This window comes from Phyllostomus discolor, chromosome 7, assembly GCF_004126475.2.
Source record: "Phyllostomus discolor isolate MPI-MPIP mPhyDis1 chromosome 7, mPhyDis1.pri.v3, whole genome shotgun sequence".
Lineage (NCBI taxonomy): Eukaryota > Metazoa > Chordata > Mammalia > Chiroptera > Phyllostomidae > Phyllostomus > Phyllostomus discolor.
Genome location: NC_040909.2, coordinates 99950894 through 99971021, shown reverse-complemented (window position 1 = coordinate 99971021; position 20128 = coordinate 99950894). Strand labels below are relative to the sequence as shown.

At 37.5% G+C, this 20128-nt stretch overlaps 1 pseudogene; it reads right to left on the bottom strand.

Annotated features, from left to right (window-relative positions):
• Positions 1 to 2528: 2528 nt before the first annotated feature.
• LOC114514813 lies at positions 2529 to 3072 on the bottom strand (annotated as a pseudogene).
• Positions 3073 to 20128: the final 17056 nt, after the last annotated feature.

The following is a 20128-nucleotide window of genomic DNA, read 5'->3' as shown; positions in this document are numbered from 1 at the left end:
TAGTTTAATTTTTCTACTAAGTTACACTTCATGCACATGGATATTTTTTAGCCTCTGAAAGAACTCAGGCCATATTGGGGCATTCTGATATTTAGAACTTATCCATTAAATTGGGTGGAAGGGTTGCAAAGCATTCTGTAGAAGCAGCACTGATATATCACTCTTGAAAGCTATTAACTTGGTTCTCCATCTCTGATTTGTTTAGAAGAACATATTAATTGGTTGTGGACAGAACTAAAGCATTTTAGGCTTCAAAAAATTGGAAGCTCTGAAAAATAAATAGCTCGGTCATTGCCGAACATTCATTCTGATTTACACAGCTTATTTGATCAAAGACAAAAGGTTTGTTCCCAGAATTTTTAAGGATTGCTTTTAACATGGAATTTGATACTGATATAGTAGTTCAAGTGAAATACATTTTGTTTCAACAGCTAAATCAAAATGGTGGAAATGAAAATGCTGTCACTCTACCCTTGAAAGCATTATCGCATGAAGATGTAGCAGTCAGGAGGAAGGAAGATATTTTGGCCCCAACTGACTGCACGTTAGCTGAACATTAAAATGATTAATCCTGTATTGATACCTGCCACTTGCTAAGTTTTCACCTATTACGTGAGTCTTTACATTCATTAACTCATCTAATCCTGGTAAGGTGACCTACAGATATGATAATATTTTCATTGATAAGTGAAGGGACTGCAGGCCAGGCAAGTATGTCTTGCTAAATGTCAAATATAGCAAGTGGCTGGTCTTTCCGATTCCCAAACCTGTATCTTCAACCCCTTGATCTCCCTGATCTTTAATCACTTCACCTCCCCACTAGTCTCTCGAACTCACTGTGGAATGTGATAATACCATTTCTGCCATTACTTTAGATAAATTTTAAAATGCTTTTCAAAGTATTACTAGAATGCACTATATTTTTTCAGCTTTACTGAGGTATAATTGAGAAATAAAGTTATTATATATTTCAAGTATACAACATGATAATTTACATTGTGAAAGAATTTCCAGCATCAAGTTAATGAACATATCTGTCATCTCACATTTTTCTCTGTGTGTGGTGAGAACACTTATATTTTACTCTCTTAGCAAATTTTAATTATACAGTACAATGTTATCAACTATAATCACTATGTTATACATTAGATGCTCAGACCTTATTCATCTTATGACTGGAAGTGACCTTTTTACCAACCTCTCTCCATGCCCCCCCACCCCAGTTCTTGGCAGTCACCATTCACCTCTCTATTTCTGTGAGTTTGACTTTTTAAAAACTTTATTTTGGATTCCTCATGTAAGTGATGCCATGCAGTATATGTCTGTCTCTACCTGGCTTATTTTACTTAGCGTGATGCCCTCTAAGTTCATCCATGCTGTTGCAAGTGGTGAGATTTCCTCAATTTTAAGGACTGAATAATCCATTATATATGGTAAATTATGCTGGAATGAAAAAGGAGTATGAATATTTATTCAAGAAAGTAACTTTGTTTTTTCTGGATATATACTCAGATATGAAATTGCTGGATCATACGGGAGTTCTGTTTTTAATTTTGGGGGGAAACTTAATATTGTTTTCCATAGTGGCTGTATCAACTTACATTCTTGCCAAAAATGTACAAGTGTCCCCTCTACTCCACATCCTTGCCAGCATTTGTTATCTCTTGTGTTTTTGTTAATAGACATTCCAAGATTTGACGTGGTATCTCATTATGGTTTTGATTTGCATTTCCCTGATGATTAATGATATTGAGCTTTTCAGGTATCCTTTGGTCATTTGTATGTCATCTTTGTAAAAATGTCTATTTAGGTCCTTCTCTTATTGTTTAATTTCTCTTATTTTTTTTGAGCAGTATGAGTTCCTGGACATTTACCCATTACTGGATATGATTTGCAAATATTTCTTCCCACTCCATAGGCTGCCTCTTCATTTTGTTGATGGTTTCCTTTGCTGTGCAGAAGCTTTTTAACTTGATGTAGTTTATTTTTGCTTTTGTTGCCTTGGCTTTTGATACAAAATCCAAAAAAAATCTGATGGGTCCAGTTTTATTCTTTTGCATGTGGCTGTCTAGTTTTCCCAATACCATTTATTGAAGAGACTATCCTTTTCCCTAGTGTACAGGAGAGTATCTTGGTTGGCAGTTGTTTCTTTCCACACGTAATATGTCATTCCTTTCTCACCTGAAAGGTTTCTGCTGAAAAACCCACTGATATTTTATGGGTGTTCCCCTGTAAGGAAGAAGTTGCTTTTCTGTTGTTGCTTTTAAGATGATCTCTTTTGTTTTTAACTCTTGATCATTTTAATTATAAATATCTTGGTGTGGGCCTCTGGATTTATCTTTTTTGGTACTCTCTGGGGTTCCCGAATCTGGATGGCAATTTCTTTCTCCTAGTTAGAAGAGTTTTCAGCTATTATTTATGTGAATAAGCTCTCTTCCTCTTTCTCTTCTCCCTCTGGGACATCTATAATATGTATATTGGTCTATTTGATGACATCCTATAAATCCCTTAAGCAATCTTCAGTCTTTTTCATTCTTTTTTTTAATCTAAGAATTTTAATCAAGTTAACAGTAAGCAGTAAAAGTGCAATTACATGACAACCCCCATATTTTACATGTTTAAACTGTTTTCCATCATCTTGTAAGATGTTGAAGGTGGGACCCACTCTTGAACCTTCTTCCTAGTGGTGGAATAAGGTACATACTGTTCTGGAGTGCCACTCACATTGAGCTTATGGTTTGCCCAAATGAATTTGTGAGCAGTAGGTGGCTTTGTTGTTGGAGGATCATCAGTCATGCAGTGAAGCCAACAATGCCATTGGGGGGCACCATGCTTCTGTCCACATCCAAGAACGTGTTTTTGTTATTCATTTTGGTGGTATATGCAACCCACTGGTGACGGCCAAAAAACTGCTTGTTGTTTTCACAGTACTTGCTTCGGTATTTGTCTTTACCCACTAATGTACCAACCTTCACATCATTTGCCCTGAAGAACGTTCGTAGTAGCCTTGGAGGCAACCATGGCTGCTGACCTGCTGCAGCCTGCACTTCAAGACCTGAAGGTACTCCATTTTGCCCCTTTTTCCATTCTTTTTAATTTTGCTCCTCTGACTGAATTTCATTGCCTTGTTCTTAAGTGCACTGATTTTTTTTCATCTGCTTGATTTAGTCTGCTGTTGACCATCTCTATTGAATTTTTCAGTTCAGTTATTTTTGTTTTGTACTTTTAAATATTTTTTGCCTCTTTCAGAGTTGAAATTCTCACTCTGTTCATGCATTGTCTCCTGATCTTGATATACATCTCTAAGACTGTATTTTCAATTCTATTGGGTAACTCATTTATCTCTGTTCCATTAAGATCAGTTTCTGGAAATTTATTCAGTTCTTTTATTTGGAACACATTCCCTTGTTTCTTCTTCTTCTTTTTTCCCTCTGTGTTGGTTTATGCACATTGAATAAAATAGCCTCTTCTCCCAGTCTCAATGGGCTGGTCCTGTGTAAGAGATAAACCTCATCAGTCAGCATGGCCTGAGGTCCTGGTTATCTTCCAACCTTTGAGATGTCCCAGTGGCCATCTTTATTTTTAGTGAGTGGCTTCATAGCTGAGGTTGTGCAATGACCCATCAGTGTTCTAAAGGAGAGGATCACAGTCAGCATCTCCTTGCAGGCTGATTAGAAACTGGACACTCAAGCAGTATGAAGAAAAGTTTGTAGTTAAGCCCTTTCTAGGGCAAAGTGGGAGTTGGGCACTTTTTCCTGTCCCTCTGCTCTGAGCTGAGTATATAGTTATGGGATGGATAGGTGCTCCTGTACCAGTTTAAAAATGGCTTCTTTGTTTGCTATAGTCCTATGAGACTCATGAATGCCTGTCCCATTGGCTATTAGAGCAACATGATTTGGGAGCCCATTCTTCAGGTGATAGCCAAAAGAGTTGAGGCACTAGATGTGTGGACTCCCTGGAAGGACCAAGACACTGCTGACTTGGTGTGATTGCTGTAGAGAGCTATAGGAGGAAGGCAGAGGAGAAGCCCACCAGTTCTTTCAGGCTCCAAAGATGACACCAGTTAACCCCTATTTGTGTGCTAATTAGAAGCCAGACACTCCGGCAACAGTTTATAAAGTATGTAGTTAATCCCTTCTAGTGAAAAGACTGGAAGATGGGTGTATTGTGTACTCCCTCTGCACTGGGCCCTGGGGGGACATCTGTGGGGAGCGCTCACTTGCCTATTGTTAAGAACTGCTTCTTTGTTTGCTATAGGACAGTGGGACTGGTAATCCCAGTTGGCTTTCAGATTTAGGTATTTTGGGGGTCTGTTCTTTAGCTTCTGAAGGAGACAGACGGGGAGTTGGAGGTTCTCTCCTGATTATTGAAACTATGCTGACAGTGGGGTTTATGGTAAGAGTATGTCTCAGACTTTCTTACTTGTTGTCATGTGGCTATTTTCTCATTTTCCCAAGTCACTCAGCTAGTTGTTGTTTTGTTGGTCTCAGAGGGAATTGCTCTGTGTGTATTTGTAGATTTGGTGTGTTGTGGGATGAGGGAAGTCCAGGAGCCTCCTACATCTCCATCTTGGTTCCTTATCAGTAAGTGTCCCGAATCACTAAATGTATCTTGATCTGGGTGTGGTTTCATGGGCATAGAATTGTGTAAAATTTCATTAAGCTTCACAATTCAGGCTTCTGTGTTTTATTGTATGTAAGCTATACCTTAATAAAAATTAAAGATAAAACACTACTAATTTGATGTGTTTACTCTGTCATTTATTTAACACAGATTAGGTGTCTACCCTGTGTTCAGCTGGCCACAGTCTATAGAGAGGCATTCCTCAAAGCTCAACCATCTAAGGGATAAGACTGTCCACTATAAGACCTGGGGTGAGGCAGTTAAAAGTCAGGAGCTTGTAGACTTGGTGTGTTCTTGCTGTGTTTAGACTAGTCTTCATTATGTCCCTTCTTTGCTACTCTTTTACTTCTGCTAGAATTTGTTAGAGTTAGTCTTCACACTATATTTGTTTAGTGTTCTCTCTGAAGAAACAAGATATTGTTTCTGTTAAGACCAAAATTAAAAGTGTGTATTTCTCTTATAGTATCTGCATCCTGATGTAGTAATCTGGGCACAGTCTGAATAAACTCAAGGACTTCCTTTTCATAGAAAGGGGCTTGAAGAGTTAAGTGGAGTATTAATTAGCATTTCTTTTTTTTCCACTATAAAAATCAAACATAAGAAATTGAAATTACAAAATTGTCATGATTATACACTTTATAAAATAATTTACTTTAAGATTCTATAAATATTTGGATTTCCAGAGTAATTGCATTTTTGATTGATTATAAATCTTTTGACAGACTGATAGTTGAAAAACTGTAGAGCAAAAGATTTAATAGTTGCTTAATTTAAATCTAGTTAGACATGAAGATTATAACATATCTCTGAATTAAAATATCCTTAAATGGAAAAGTATGACTTCTTTTACAAAAATTGCAATTAACCCTGGCTGGTGTGGCTCAGTGGATTGAGCACCGACCTGCAAACCAAAGAGTCGCTGGTTTGATTCCCATTTGGGGCACATGCCTAGGTTGTAGGCCAGGTCCCCAGTGGGGGGTACTCAAGAGGCAACCACACATTGATGTTTCTCTCCTTTTCTTTCTCCCTCCCTTCCCCTCTGTCTAAGAATAAATAAGTAATTTTTTTTTAAAGATTGTATTTATTTATTTATTTTTAGAGAGGGAAGGGAGGGAGATAGAGAGAGAGAAACATCAATGTGCAGTTGCTGGGGGTCATGGCCTGCAACCCAGGCATGTACCCTGACTGGGAATTGAACCTGCGACACTTTGGTTCTCAGCCGCACTCAATCCACTGAGCTATGCCAGCCAGAGAAAAATGTTTTAAAATATTATAATTAACACCAAATTTTTAGAAATCTATTATGTTAAGGGAGGCATAAATGTGTTGTGAAGCAATATTAGAAGAATCATCTTCTTCTTGATTCTTTTTCTATTGTTACAAATTATTCTTGCAAATATCTAATTAAGATAATAATAAATTTGTTGAACACATACTATTGGCCAGGCTCTGCAGATGTACTTCATTTAAGATTTCTCAATCCTCTGAAGTCTCTTGAGGTAGATTTTATTACTTTCACTTTGTTGTTGAAAGTACTGATATGTTTTCTGAATCACTAAAGAAAAATGAAACTAGGTATAGTTCTACTTTCAGGTGGTTTTCATGTTGTAACTTGAAAAATATTTGAAGAATTGCATGGAATAATTCTCTGTTAGGCAGAATACTGGATTAACAAGAGAGGAGGTATCGAGTATGGTGGGACTCCTGGGCCAATTTCTGTGGTCTGATTCTAGACTGCCAGAGGGCAACATAAGTAACCTCTGTGTTTTCAGTTTCTCATTTGTTGAGAGTGCTGTGTACCATCTCTACTTCACAGAGGTGTTCTGATAATAAAATAAACTAATAAGTTTACTGCACTTAGAATAGAGCCTGCACATGGTCAACTCAATAAATATTAGTTATTATTATTAATATTTCTTTACCTGGAAAATACCACTAGCAGGAAGTTGATGTAGTTTGTTAATGCCTGGGATATTTTCTAATCACCTGAAGATATGTTTATTTTCTTTAAATAGAGAAAGGAAGGGAGGAGGAAAAGAAGGAGGAGAGGGAGAAAGGGAGGGAGGGAGAGAGAGAGACAGAGAGTCAGAGAGACACATTGATGTGTGCGAGAAACATTGATTGGTTGTCTCCTGCACATGGCCAGATGGGATGAAACCTGCAACCTCATCTTTTCTTTCAAGGGACACTGAGAATTTGAAGAACGATACAAGGATATATAGGTAATATGAGGGTGAGCCAGACAAGCATTATTTAGTTTAAGTTTTGACTTGATATTTAATTAAACATTGCCAGTCTCTCTCTTTTTTGTTTTCTTCTTCTCTTTTAAAAAAATTTTCTGCTCAATGACTCTACTACCAGTTTCTCTTGATGTGTGGATTTGCTAGTATATTGTCCTCTTTCCCCAATTTTTGTTGGAAGTAGGAAGAAGGCAGGATGGAACTGGAATGTTTAACTGTATAGCTAAAGTACCACATTAGAATGAAAAAAAATTGATTTAGAGTCAAGACCAAGTTTTTCATTGTCTTACTAGAGTAAGACAAGCTTGTTACACATAAAATTGCCTTTATGAACTTTATTTGTAAATGGGGATGATGGTAAATTTAAAGCCTTTTAGGTTTTTATCAAAATAGTGAATAGTTTGTGATGTACCTAGAGGATCCTAAGTGCCTTTGCTTTTTATGAAAAAGTAAAAATGTAAAACCCAGTAAATATAAAAAGTCCCATTTATTTATACATTAATCACTTTCTGTGAGCCCCTTTTAGTCTAATAAAGACCAAAAAGGTAATATTTTCTCTTTTGATTTGGTACAATAGAAAAGCGTATTATTCAAAATTTTGGTTGTATGAGTTAGGAGAAAAAATGACATTTTTCATTTAATTAGTTCTTTCAGCTCAGGATCCAAAATTATAGTCCAAATTTCCTAATGAGCTGAAGAATGGGAGCAAATGATAACATCTTGCTATTATTGCAAAAAAACCTAAGGGATACCAGCAGCTTATGTTCTGATTTAATTATTAGTAGGATATCTTTCTGATGTTTGTATTAATGTACAGTGGCCCCTGTGATGCTTTGCTGTTTTGTTTATGATACAATAGGGAGTGGGTGAAAACAGACTAAAGGCATAGATTGGGGAACTATTTTAAAAAATTTGGCTGTTGTTTCTTGTCCAATTTTTTTGGGGGGGGATGTTAGTCTCTAAGGCTCATTTAAAATTTAAATATATCATGATTCTATGATGCTATTGCTTATACACAAGTATCTGTTTATTGTCGAAGAGAGGATGAATTAAATGGTGTGGGGTTGGTGATTGGTTTTGGGACAATTATTCTGGAAGGGTGATAGCACAAAGTTTAAAGAGGCTATTAAGGATTCTTTTTGGAAGTTATTTTGAAAACTATAAATAAAATTAAATGAATAAAGAAATAGGCCTGTAGGATTATTTGGGTTCCAAGAGCTCTTTACTGGTCACATGTCCTGTGGTTCTTCTGACGCTGGCACAGAGCAAGAGGAGACAGAGCCCATCTGAAACAGCAGCAAACACAGGCAAATTTCACAGAACCCTCTGCTGCCCAATCATATGGGTGGTCCTTGGTGTAAGGCTCAGATTTTCTCATAGGATGGAATTGCCCCCTCTGTTTGATGTCTGGCTGTGTAGCTGACCCTTAACTCTGCTGTGCTCCATGCCTTAAGAGACTTCCCATCTGGGTGCACATGGATGAGTACGGTCCCTATGATGTGGTTACTATGTTTTGTATGAAGCCTGACGTTCACCTCTTACTTCATTTAGGTGTCTGACATGTCCTGTTCATTTTTTTAAGTCCTGTCAGACTAGGGAATAAGACTTGAGCTAGATCTTCAGAGACTGTATGTTAAGAGCAAAGTGTGTAATGTAGGCATTGGTAGCAGTAACAAAGATCCCCCAAACCCCAGTAAATTAAAACAAAAAAAATTATTGTTCATGGAGGGGGGGTTGGGGGTTGGGGGTCTCTCTGCTCAGTTTTATTCCATTGATATTATGGCTTCACTGGTCAGCATGATATGCAATATTTACCATGACTGAGAAAGTGTAGAGATAGAATGTGTCACTTCAACAATTACGTGCTGCAGTTCGGGAACAACACATTCCCATAGCTCATTGGCTAGGAATACTTGGATTGCCCCATGTAAGAACAAGGTGGCAGGGAAGTGTAATTCTCCCGTATTCCAAAAGCAGAGCAGAGCTGGGTTTGAGTGATCCCTGGATATCTCTACCTCAGTATTCTTAATTTATAAATACTATTGTAAATAGTATTGTAAATAGTATTTATAAATCACAGCAGTGCATTTTATACATTGCCTGGGAATTATTCAGAATGTCTGTGAAGTAAATGTTTCCCGTACCATATCTATGCCGAAAACATATACACAGTTCCATGCTTGTGACCCACTAGTGATATAGCAGATGCTTTAAATGGATTTTGTAATGGGTTCTGGATTTGTACTGATCCAATAACATTTTATAAATTGGCAATTTCTTATATCAGTTCTGATCAATGGTGAATATATGAGGTGTGTAGCTTCATTGAGGACCAGGTAAGTTAGCTGGCCTGCCTGAGAAATGAGCCAGTTCTTGGTTTCATTTGGGTTGTGTTTTCTGAGTGGCACTCATCCTTTGCCCTTGCCTGGCCTCAGGTATCTCAGGATGCCATGTGACCGTGAGTTAAGTTCCTTTACATTCTTTCTTTTTATTGGAGTGAGAAGGTAGTAGTGTATGAATGGAATAGTTTTCCAGACTTTTCATGTAAGGAGATGGAGGTGGACTGACGGCTAAGAGATGATGCCTGGTCGTCCAGAGAATGATGTGAGCTTTTACTCCAGTGCCTGAATTCACAATACGAAATTTGTAAATTGGAGAGAATCTTGCTGGCAAATGGAAGTTTTGCTATTCTAATTTTTTTATAACTTTTGGGGTATAATAAAGGTCATCCAATTTTTCAGATTCATCCATCTAAACTTTTTTGGTCCATCTGTTTTTGTCCTGGCACGCACAGTGATAAATTCTTCATTTCAGAGCTGCTTCACTGCTCTTCCAGAACAGAGAAAAGAGAGCACTCAGAATTATTATTAATTTCTAAATAAAATAGGCCAGGTCTTATGCACTCCTAAAAATGGAAACAGTTTTTTCACAAACCATACAGGGGGTAAGATTTTAGTGTCATTTGTGGGAGAGTGGCTGTCAAACTCTTTGTATGAAGAGGCAATTAACTGTTTGTGAAGCTGGCAGTGGGGCCCTGGAGAAGGGGGAGGAGAGGGAGATGAGAGGGTCAGGCTCTGACTCCCTTCGGCAGTCCATGTGGCTCTTTCCTGGCTGAGCTCCCCTTGATGTCAAAGTGAGCTGTGCGCGCCAGGAACGAAGCAGTGTGAGGAGAATTAGATACCGGGTCTGAGTGGTTTGCATTCTCCTTTCTTTCTCTCTCTCTTATGATGACAATTTTCAAAATAAAGGGACCTCACTGTCTGCAGAGAAAACAATCTCATAACATTATTTTGAAGTGCTGAATTAAGCCTTAGCGACAATATTTTTGGTTATGGAACTAAGTGCAAAGTTGAAATTGAAAAGGGACAAATTGAAGTAGGGTTTATTATTATTATTATTATTATTATTATTATTATAACTTGGCTGAGTTGGAGGCTTGTCCTCAAATTTGGTAAGTTTAGCTGGTCATTTGGAACCAACACAAAAAGCAAGGTCAGTAACTCTGTAGGTATTCTTGTCTCTGCCATCAACCTGCTCCGTGTCCTTGGGTGAGACCCTTCAAATCAGGTTCTTCAGTTACAAAGTGAGAATGCGTAAGCGTAGAAGAGGAGCTAGAAAAATGCAGTGTTTACTGTAGCCTTTATCATACTTTGGTGGGGTGGTGTACATGGTACTGTGCCTAATAAATGATTTTTAATCATGACGATGCTTATGAAAGGGCTGAGGAAATATGGTAATTAGTACTATGGGACCAGACATAATTAAGTACAAATGGTGCCTCAAGGTCATCTGGTCCTAACATTTGCTTCATGGCAGGAAGGATTCCAACCATCTGACTAACTCTTTGCATTTGACTCTCCTGATCATATTCACTTGCCGGTGAGATGAGAAATGTGTTCATTTGTGCTTTAACACTGTGATATGTTATACCATGTATAGCTGTATTGTTCAGTTCTCACCCTGTATCAGCCATTGCACTAAATGCTTTGTAGGTATTAACTCATTTATTGTCACACAAGCTTTATGAATAGAGTTTAAAAATAGTGTTTACTGTTAGGACAATAATGATTATTTTAAAAAAGTAAAACAATCTCATATTTACAGAAAAGTCACAAGACTGGTACAAAGGTTTTTTTCCTGCACATTTGAAAGTTGCTGACCTGATGCTCCATCACCCTGAATGCCATGTGTATTACCTGATCTCTGTTACCATAGATGGTATATTACAGCTGCGAACTCACAGACCCATTCAAGTCCTCCATCCTTTATAGGGAAGGGATTCAACCCAGGACCATATGTTGCATTGAATGGTCATACCTTTTCAATTCCTTCAGTCTGGAATAGTTCCTTATTCTATTTTTTTTTTGAATTTTATGATCTTGACATTTGTAAAGATTATAGGCCAGTTATTTTATATAAAGTTCATTATTTTGTGTTTGTCTGGTAATTGCTTGTGATTAGATTCAGGTTATACTTTTCTGAGGAAAGAATATCACAGAATTGATGCTGTGTTCTCATCAAATTCTATCAGATGGTACACAGTTTTATTTGTTACATTGCCAGTGATGTTAACCTTGATCCCTTGATTGAAATACTGTCAGGGCCATCGCCACCCTCCCCTCACTGTGTAACAAATCTCCCAGCACCCCTGCCCCTCTTGGGCTCTTGTGCTGGGCTACGGTGTCCTTCATTCTTTCTATAGGAAAGGCTCCAAGACTCTGCCAGGCTGGTGGACACCCCTCTCGCCTCACCCTCCTCCCAGGTTCCTACTTTTTTCAGTCTAATGCCTTTTAGAATGAATTATTCATAAAGGAAGAGAGGGAGAAAAGAAAGGAAAAATGCTAATTTTTTATTTAAACCTGATGCTGCTTGACCTTGCTACTCATTATTCTTCCTTTGAAAAGTTATGGATGAGAAACAAATTGTATAGGGTGGGGCAAAATTAGGCTACAGTTGTTTGTGTGGAAAATACTACAATAATTAATGAGTAATAATACAAGAATAAACTCTGCATTTTGCTTACTTGCAACTGCAAACGTACTTTGCCCACCCCATTGTCTTTCCTTAGCATGTTTATGTTAGTGTAAGCAGGCTGCTCTAATTAGGCTTGTCTACATATAACAGAGACCCCCAAATAACAGTGGCTTAGATAACAGAAATTTTTGCCAACTTATTTATTTTTTAAAATTATTTCTATTAAATATAAATATATAATTTATAATTCATTTATTTAAAAACTATATATTCATTGAATCCTTAATATCCCTGTAGTAAAGAAAAGAAAACAGAGGCACAGAGAAGTTAAGTAACTAGTTCAAGGTCACACAGCTAGTAAATGACATAGGATTATGGGCAGTCAGGCTTCAAAAATGATCTTGTAACAACTGCCTATAACTGCCATGGTCTTGATAACTCTAGCTACTTAAACAAATTCAGACACAAGTGTAATTACTATGAAGACTGCAATTGTTCTTACAGTTTTACTCATATTGCTTTATATAAATTATGGCTCAGTAATGCTAATGCCACTTAAATTACTACCTTAATAAAAGACAAACATATCCATCAAATGTTAATTTTGCACAATGGCTACATTTTATGTAATTTACCTTAACAAAACTGTGGACTGTGAGTTTTCTGTGTCAAATAACATTTTTTTTTTTGATCTGTCAACCTATAATTATAAGATGCAGGAACCCAATCAGAGACTCAGAGGGTCGGGCAGTTCAGCAAAGGCCAAAATTGGGAAAATAAACTCTATATTTAGGAAACAAAAACAGAATCCTTTTGGAATCATTTAAATTACAGATGTCCACAGACTCCAAACATATTGCTGCAAATGTTTATGCATGCTTTTTATGTGAAATGATTTTACAAATTGAGACCACATCATGTGCCTGTATGCTTATTGCAACATCACCAAATCATGGGACAGAATTCTTTCCGTAAAATAAAGGGCTTTAAAACTTGGCAATATGACCTCTGGCTTGATAGCCAGATGACTTAGATTCTGGTCTTGGCATTTCTATCAATGAGAATTTGCTTTGATTTTTCTTGCTTGTTTCTAATCTGTAAGATGGAAGAAAGCACCAGCTCACATTGTTTGCTCAAGTATGTTTCTGACTTAAATAGCATTTATTATAGATGTAGGAACATCAACATCATCCCGCCTAATGGTTTTCCAGCTATTTGAAAGCAGTAGGTCTTTTTATTCTAAAGAATCCATATATAAGAGCCTTTTATAAAAGTTATAGGTAAAAGATTGGAGTAGATCTATTCTGCTAATAACACTCTCTGGTCTGAGGCCTGAGGCCTGGCCTGTAGGCCTCTTCTTTGCTTCAGGATGCCCTGGAGCCTGTATAGCAAGCACAGTTTGATAACCACTGAGCTCTTCTACTTCAATCCCATTTTACAGTTGAGAAAACCAGAACCCAGAGGCGAAGTGACTTATGGAAATCTGACAAAGAACTTGCCTTGGAGCTGAGACCGAATCTTTCGTCTTTTGACTCCCAATCAAGTGTTCCTTTTTTAAAGTCAAGTTTTATTATTATTCTCCATTTTTATTCTTTTTAAAAGATCATATTTCTGTGAAATTTAATTATTATCTGTATGTGGATAACATCATGGTTTTTGTCTACTGTTCTTGTCTATATCTCTTTGTTGAAGTACATACCCATTTGTTTGTTACAAGAAGTCTAATACTAGGTTGAATCATTGCCACTTGAAACAATATGGCAAAGAGCTTTGTAGTTCTAGCTGCCCAGTTTTTAACTTGCCTTTTCAGTTCACAACACTGCTCTCATTCTGCGCTCTATTACTAGTATTTGGGGTGATATTCAATGCCTCTTTTTCTTTCTTTTTTTAATGTCTCTTTTTCTTACCTTACCATCCACTCATTTACAAAATCTAACTTGCCATAAATTATTTCCATTGAACACATTGGGGATTGTGCTTGTTTCTAACAAACTAAAATATGAATGTCAGCTACATGCCATTCTTGCATTTGCACTGAGAATACGGATAAATAAAACGTAAGCTCCAGGCAGCCTCCTTTCCCCCTTTCTTACCTCTCTATCACACCCCTCCTCCTGATGAATTCACAGATTAGTGGGAAATCGAGGTCCCAATGATAGGGCCAATCTTGTTGGACCATGGAATCTTTCTCACTGTAAGTCTTTTTCCTTATTTTACTCATTCAGTTGTTTGCACATTTGTTTTGGTTAGAACACTTCACCAATCATGCTCTGACATTATATACTCTGTCCATCTCTTTCACTCTTTCTTGTTTTCCAGTGAATCAAAAACAGTACTGTCTCGAGTGCTAAAGACCCTCTATTATGTTTCCTCCATGCTTCCCATTCCAACAGGACCATGTGTTCTACCCCCTGCCCTTTCTTTCCTTCCCTTCCCTTTGTCAACTAACCAGACTCTACTGTCAAGCCTCACTTTCTTCTTCTTTTTAGTGTCTTTTTTAATAGTTAATTTTTATTGTATTTTTCCATTACCAGTTATCCCACTTATACTCTCTTTCGCCTCTACCCCCCTAACCCCCTGCATTCACCACAGCATTGTCCGTGTCCATCACTTCTTTTTCCACCACTGTCCCCTGCCCAGAGCTGTCAGCCTGCTCTCCATCTACAAGTCTGTTTCTATTTTGCTTGTTAGCTCAGTTTGTTTATTAGATTCCACATATGAGTGAAATTATATGGTACTTTCTTTCCCTTACTGGCTTAATTCACTTGGAATAATGTTCTTCAGGTCCATCCATACTGTTGCAAAGGTAAAATTTTCTTCTTCTTCTTCTTTTTTTTTTTTACAACTGGGCAGTATTCCATTGTGTAAATGCCTCATAGTTGTTTTATCTATTCATCTACTGATGGACACAGGCTGTTTCCAAATCTTGGCTACTGTAAATAATGCTGCAATGAACAGTATTTACATTCTTTCAAATAGTGTTTTAGGTCTCTTTGGATAAATTCTCTGAGGTGGAATCCCTGGGTCATAAAGCAGTTCCACTTTTAATTTTTCGAGGTGATTCCATACTGCTTTCCATAGTTGCTGCACCAATCTGCATTACATCAAACTAAAAAGTTCTTGCACAGCAAAGGAAATCATGAACAAAATGAAAAAACAACCCACTGAATGGGAAAACATATTTTCCAATACATCTGATAAGGGGTTAATATCCAAAATTTATAAAGAACTTATACAACTCAACACTAAAAAACTAACAAGCCAATTAATAAATGGGCAAAGGATTTGAATAGATACTTCTCCAAAGAGGATATACAGGTTGCCTATAGACACATAAGATGTTCAATATCATTAATCATCAGAGAAATGCAAATGAAAACCACAATGAGCTATCACCCCACACTGATCAGAATGGCTATCATCAATAAACCAACAAACAAGTGCTGGTGAGGACATGGAGAAGGTGGAACCCTCCTGTACTGTTGGTGGGAGTGCAGGCTGGTGCAGCCACTTTCTTCTTACCAAGGAAATTATCCTGTCATTCTCGCCTCTTGGATCGCTTATTCTCTTATATTTCCCATCATGCTTTGTCTGTAAACACCCTGGATCCTTTCTGGCCTTTATATAAATAGCCCAAATGAATCTTCTAGGAAGTTTTTAGTAATCCAGGTCTACCTACGTCCACAAATAATAGCATTGTAATCTTAGCCCTATACAAGAGTTTCTACCAACACATTAGGTGGTAATATGTCCTTTTATTTTGACATTTGTCCTGCTGAGATTTGTAAGTTTTTCTTTTTATATTAATGGAGGTTAAAATAAATAGCTCTCTGAAATTTATTTTATTTAGTGTAAGGCTATTGATCTGGTCACAATAATATTGTTCACAATATTATAGTCATAAACTTTATGAATTATATAAATGATCATGTTTCTCTGTTCACTCATTTTCAGGAATCTTGGAGCAAAATTTGTGGCTAATATCAGTAGCATTTATTATTGTTTTTATGCTTACCCAATGACTTTATTTTATTTTCCCCCCATCTTCCCTTTACCTAGTTTTCTCTGTATTTCTGCTTATTCTCACTATATTACAAGTAATTTTTTGTGCATATGTTTATAAACCACCTTAATTCACTTTTGGAAAAAAGTGTAGTCAAAACAAAGTAGATTGCTTTCTGAGCTATAGATTTAAATATATAGTTAGGTAAATGTAAAGCAAGCCTGTGATTCTTGACATTCTGTGTGGCTTCAACACAGTGTGGTAGCTCAGTGTTCACTTAGCTATGTTGGGCAGAGATAAAGATAAGGCATTATGAATGCAAAGTAATATTATTTTTATCTTTTAAAATTAAATAATTTTTAAAAATTAAAAATGTATGTATGTATGTATGTATTTTTTAGAGAGAGGGGAAAGGAGGGAGAAAAAGAGAGAGGGAAACACCAATGTGAGAGAGAAACATCGATGGGTTGCCTCTTGCACACCCTGCCAACTGGGGACTAAACCCACAGCCCAGGCATGTGCCCTGACCGGGAATCAAACCAGTAACCTTTTGCTTTGTGTAACGACACCCAACCAACTGAGCTATACCAGTCAGGGTACCAAGTAATATTATTTATTTGAGAGAATTTTAGAGAACTTTTGGAGAGTATGTTAAAAGGCTGCTTGCTTCTATTTGGAATTTGGGTTTCTATTTGCAGCTTAGATTTATTTCTGTTTTTTCTTTTAAAATGTGCTTTAAATGATACTTTTCCTTGGGAAGAACTAGTTGTATAACATAAACTTGTGTTTCATGCTCAATAATCAGATTTGCTTTTGAGGTTCACTTATATGTGTGCATTATCTAACCTGTCGTGAATTCAAGCTTGCTGTCTCATGATGTCGAGGGAACTGCAGTAGGTATGTTCTGTTGATATTAATCCAAGCAACTAATGTTTTATTGAAAAAAGAAGCTGGTGAGCAAACATTTTAAGAAATGATTAGGAAACTTAAGATTGAAAAAAGAAATACCACTAGTCAATCAACAAGCACTTAAAGAGATGGTATGTAAGGAGTTTCTTCCTACGTGTGTTTTATAGCAAATAAGTTATATCAGATGGTTTCTCTAAGAGGATTTTCTACATTTGCATGCCCAAGAGCAATTGGAAATAATGACTTTAATTATTCAGTAAATGATAGGCATTAAAAAGCCTAACCTTATCCAACAAAAACTGTTCTGAGCCAGAAAAGGTTTAACAATATTCCATGAGCTCTGCTTTCAGGCTGCAATGGTCAAATATTGGGTCTTAGAAGTATGCTGCCCAGTGAGCACTGCCAAAAAATTATTTTTGGAACCCAAGGTTGCTTTAAGGGATATAGAACATGTTTCAGCTAAACTATGAGAGAGAGAGATTGTGAGGACAGCAATGACTATGCTGACTATAAAATAGCCACTGTTTATACAGCCTTGCTCTGTGCCCAACACTGTGTGAAGCACTTCACGTTTGTTACCTGGTTCAAACGTAACATCAACTCTGTGAGGTAGTTTCTAGTATTTTTGTGTTTACAGATGAGGAAATAAAAGATTAGGTAGTTTATTAGACAGGGTAAATTACTGCCCTTAATACCTGAAATCCGTGTTGTCTAATATAATCTAGCTTTTTTCTTTCTCGTGAAACAAGGGCCCAGGAGAGTACTGCTCTGTTCCATGCAGCCATCTGAGCATAGGTTCTTTGCACCTAGTGACTCTGCCATCCTGAGGGGCCCAGGGCCCATCCCTGTGTCCTCTGCCCCCAGCTAGGAGCCAAAGCCAGTGAGAGTGCAGAATGTTTGTTCTTAACTGGTCTGTTCAGGGGTGACACACATCAATTTTACTCTCGTTTCATGGGCAGGGACTTTGTAGCATGCCCACACCTAATTTCAAGTGAGCCTGGTACTTCTGTGGTTCCAGGAAGAAGGGGGAGTAGGTGTGTTAAGCACAGAGCTAGGCTTTGTCACCAGAGATTTCACCAAGGTCACGTAGCTCCTAAGGGCCAGGCTGAGATGCTAACTCAGACAGAGCCCACCCTTTCAGGAAAACATGCTACAATGACCCAGGAAGCAAATGTTTTTCCAGTCAAGGAGAAAAATGACATTGTAGAGAATAAGGTTTATGTTATAATTTGAACTAAGAAAGAAACCTGTAGCAATAGGTTGAATCCACCTCTGCTAAGACATGTCAGACTCAACCCAAACTGCATTCCTAATCTTCCCCAGAGCTCTTCTGTCCTCCACCTTCCCCATCTCTATGGTTGCTCAGGCCCCAAACCCCAAAACCTTGAAGACATACACTTGACTCATCTTTTTTCCTTACACTCCACATCAAATTTGTCAAAATCTCACTGATTTTTGTTTGAAAATACTTCCAAAATATATAGAGACAGCATAATCTGTTTTCTGTGTCACTGAGATGAGCACCTATCTCGTCTCCTACCTTTCCTTCACCTAGTCTCAACATCCCACTCAGAATGGGTAAGTAAGTTTATCCTCTGCTTAGTATAAGGCTCCTCATTGCACTCAGAGTGAAAGAGGAAGCTCTCACAATGGCTTCTAGGCTCTTTAGGACCTTCCCTACCCTACCCCAGCCCATTGTCTCTCTCAGCTTGTCTTTTGCTCCTCATGCCCTCTGTCCTTCTGCTCTAGCCATCTGGTTTCCTTGATGTTTCCTGATTAAGTTGGACACCTTCTTAGCTTAGGGTCTTCCCACAGGCTATTCCCTATGTACAGGATATACACATGGCTAACCCCCTTGCCACCTTCAAGTCTTTGCTGAAATTTCATCTTTTCAATGAAATGCACTCTGGCCACCTTGTGGAAAATGTAACTCTTGTTTCTGTCCTGATCTCCAAATTTCTTCCCCACTTTACCATTTTTCATAATACTTACCACCTTCCAATATTATATACTAATACATAATACAGTATATAATTTACCCTTTTATATACTTAATTGCTGTTATCTGCCTCTTATCACTAGAACATAAGCACTATAAAGGCAAGGAAGTTTTTGTTTTTGTCACTGATAAGTCCCAAGCATCCAAAATAAAACTGGCCTGTAGATTCTCAATAAATATTTGTATAATGATATATTTATTATCTGGAGGTTTATTTATGTTTAATACATATTTGAATGAAATCCATCTTAAAATTTGTATGAAACTTATTAAATACTTTCTTGTGGAATAAGTAAACAATGATGTATATTAGTTGTTCAAGAGGAGACTTTAAAAGAGCAATAAAATATGCTTACTTCCTGCTATAACTCTATTTTCAGCAGGTGTTTAAATTTGAACTATGGTTCGACTTCTGCCCCCTTTAACTAGGGACTAGGTAATTTGGATCAACACTCCTCTTGACATTGACTAAAAAAATTGAAAAAAATATTTAGAAATCTTCCAAAAAGCATGTAAGAACTGATAAGAGATTGAAGAATTATTTTGCCAAGAACTTGGAGGAGCCTGACATTGGAATCACTTTTATTTGGTAGGGTGCATTTGCCAACACTGGACAGGTGACTGACAAGCTGAGCAGTGCTTGCAGTCACCTCATAGGGCAGGGGGGTCAAACTGGAGTCCAGGGATATCAAACGTAGGGCATCCATGGGAACACCCTTATTGTGGATGGGGCACCAAAAGGCTGCACCCTAGGAGTGAGAGTGAACCAGGCACAAGCCAACTCTTCCATGGATTCCAGCCAGGCTTCAAGTTACCTGGGGGCCCCAAAACTTCAAACTCTGAAATTTGATCAAATGGAACCTAGATTGCCAGTGTCCCTCAACTGCTGGCAGAAGCAAATGACAATCTTCTCTTGGAGGAAAACAAAGATCATCCTCAGTCTCAATTTATTACACTGAGGTTTTTATTTCAAGATGATGTCCACTATACTATTAAAGATAACCAGGCACACAGGGAGACAAGAAAGCGTGAATGAGAACCGACACCAGCAGTAGGCCACTAAAGCAGGCGTGTGGGACACCTGGGTGGTGGGATTCCTAGAGGAAGTTTGACAGAATCCATTATGCATATGGAGATCAAACTCTGTCTTTAGAAACGGGAAACTATGAAAAATGATTTTGCAAGCTTGAAAGAGAGGAAACTAGAAATTCTAAGAATTGAAAAATATAATAATCAATCTGGGTGTTATTATTAGAAATTATAACTAATCTCTAATAATGAAATATTTCTTGTTGAAATAATGCAGACTGGTGAATGTTTCTTTTTTGTCTTTCAGTTTTTCTGGTTGTACTTCGATTTAAATCTGGATTTTTCCTGATG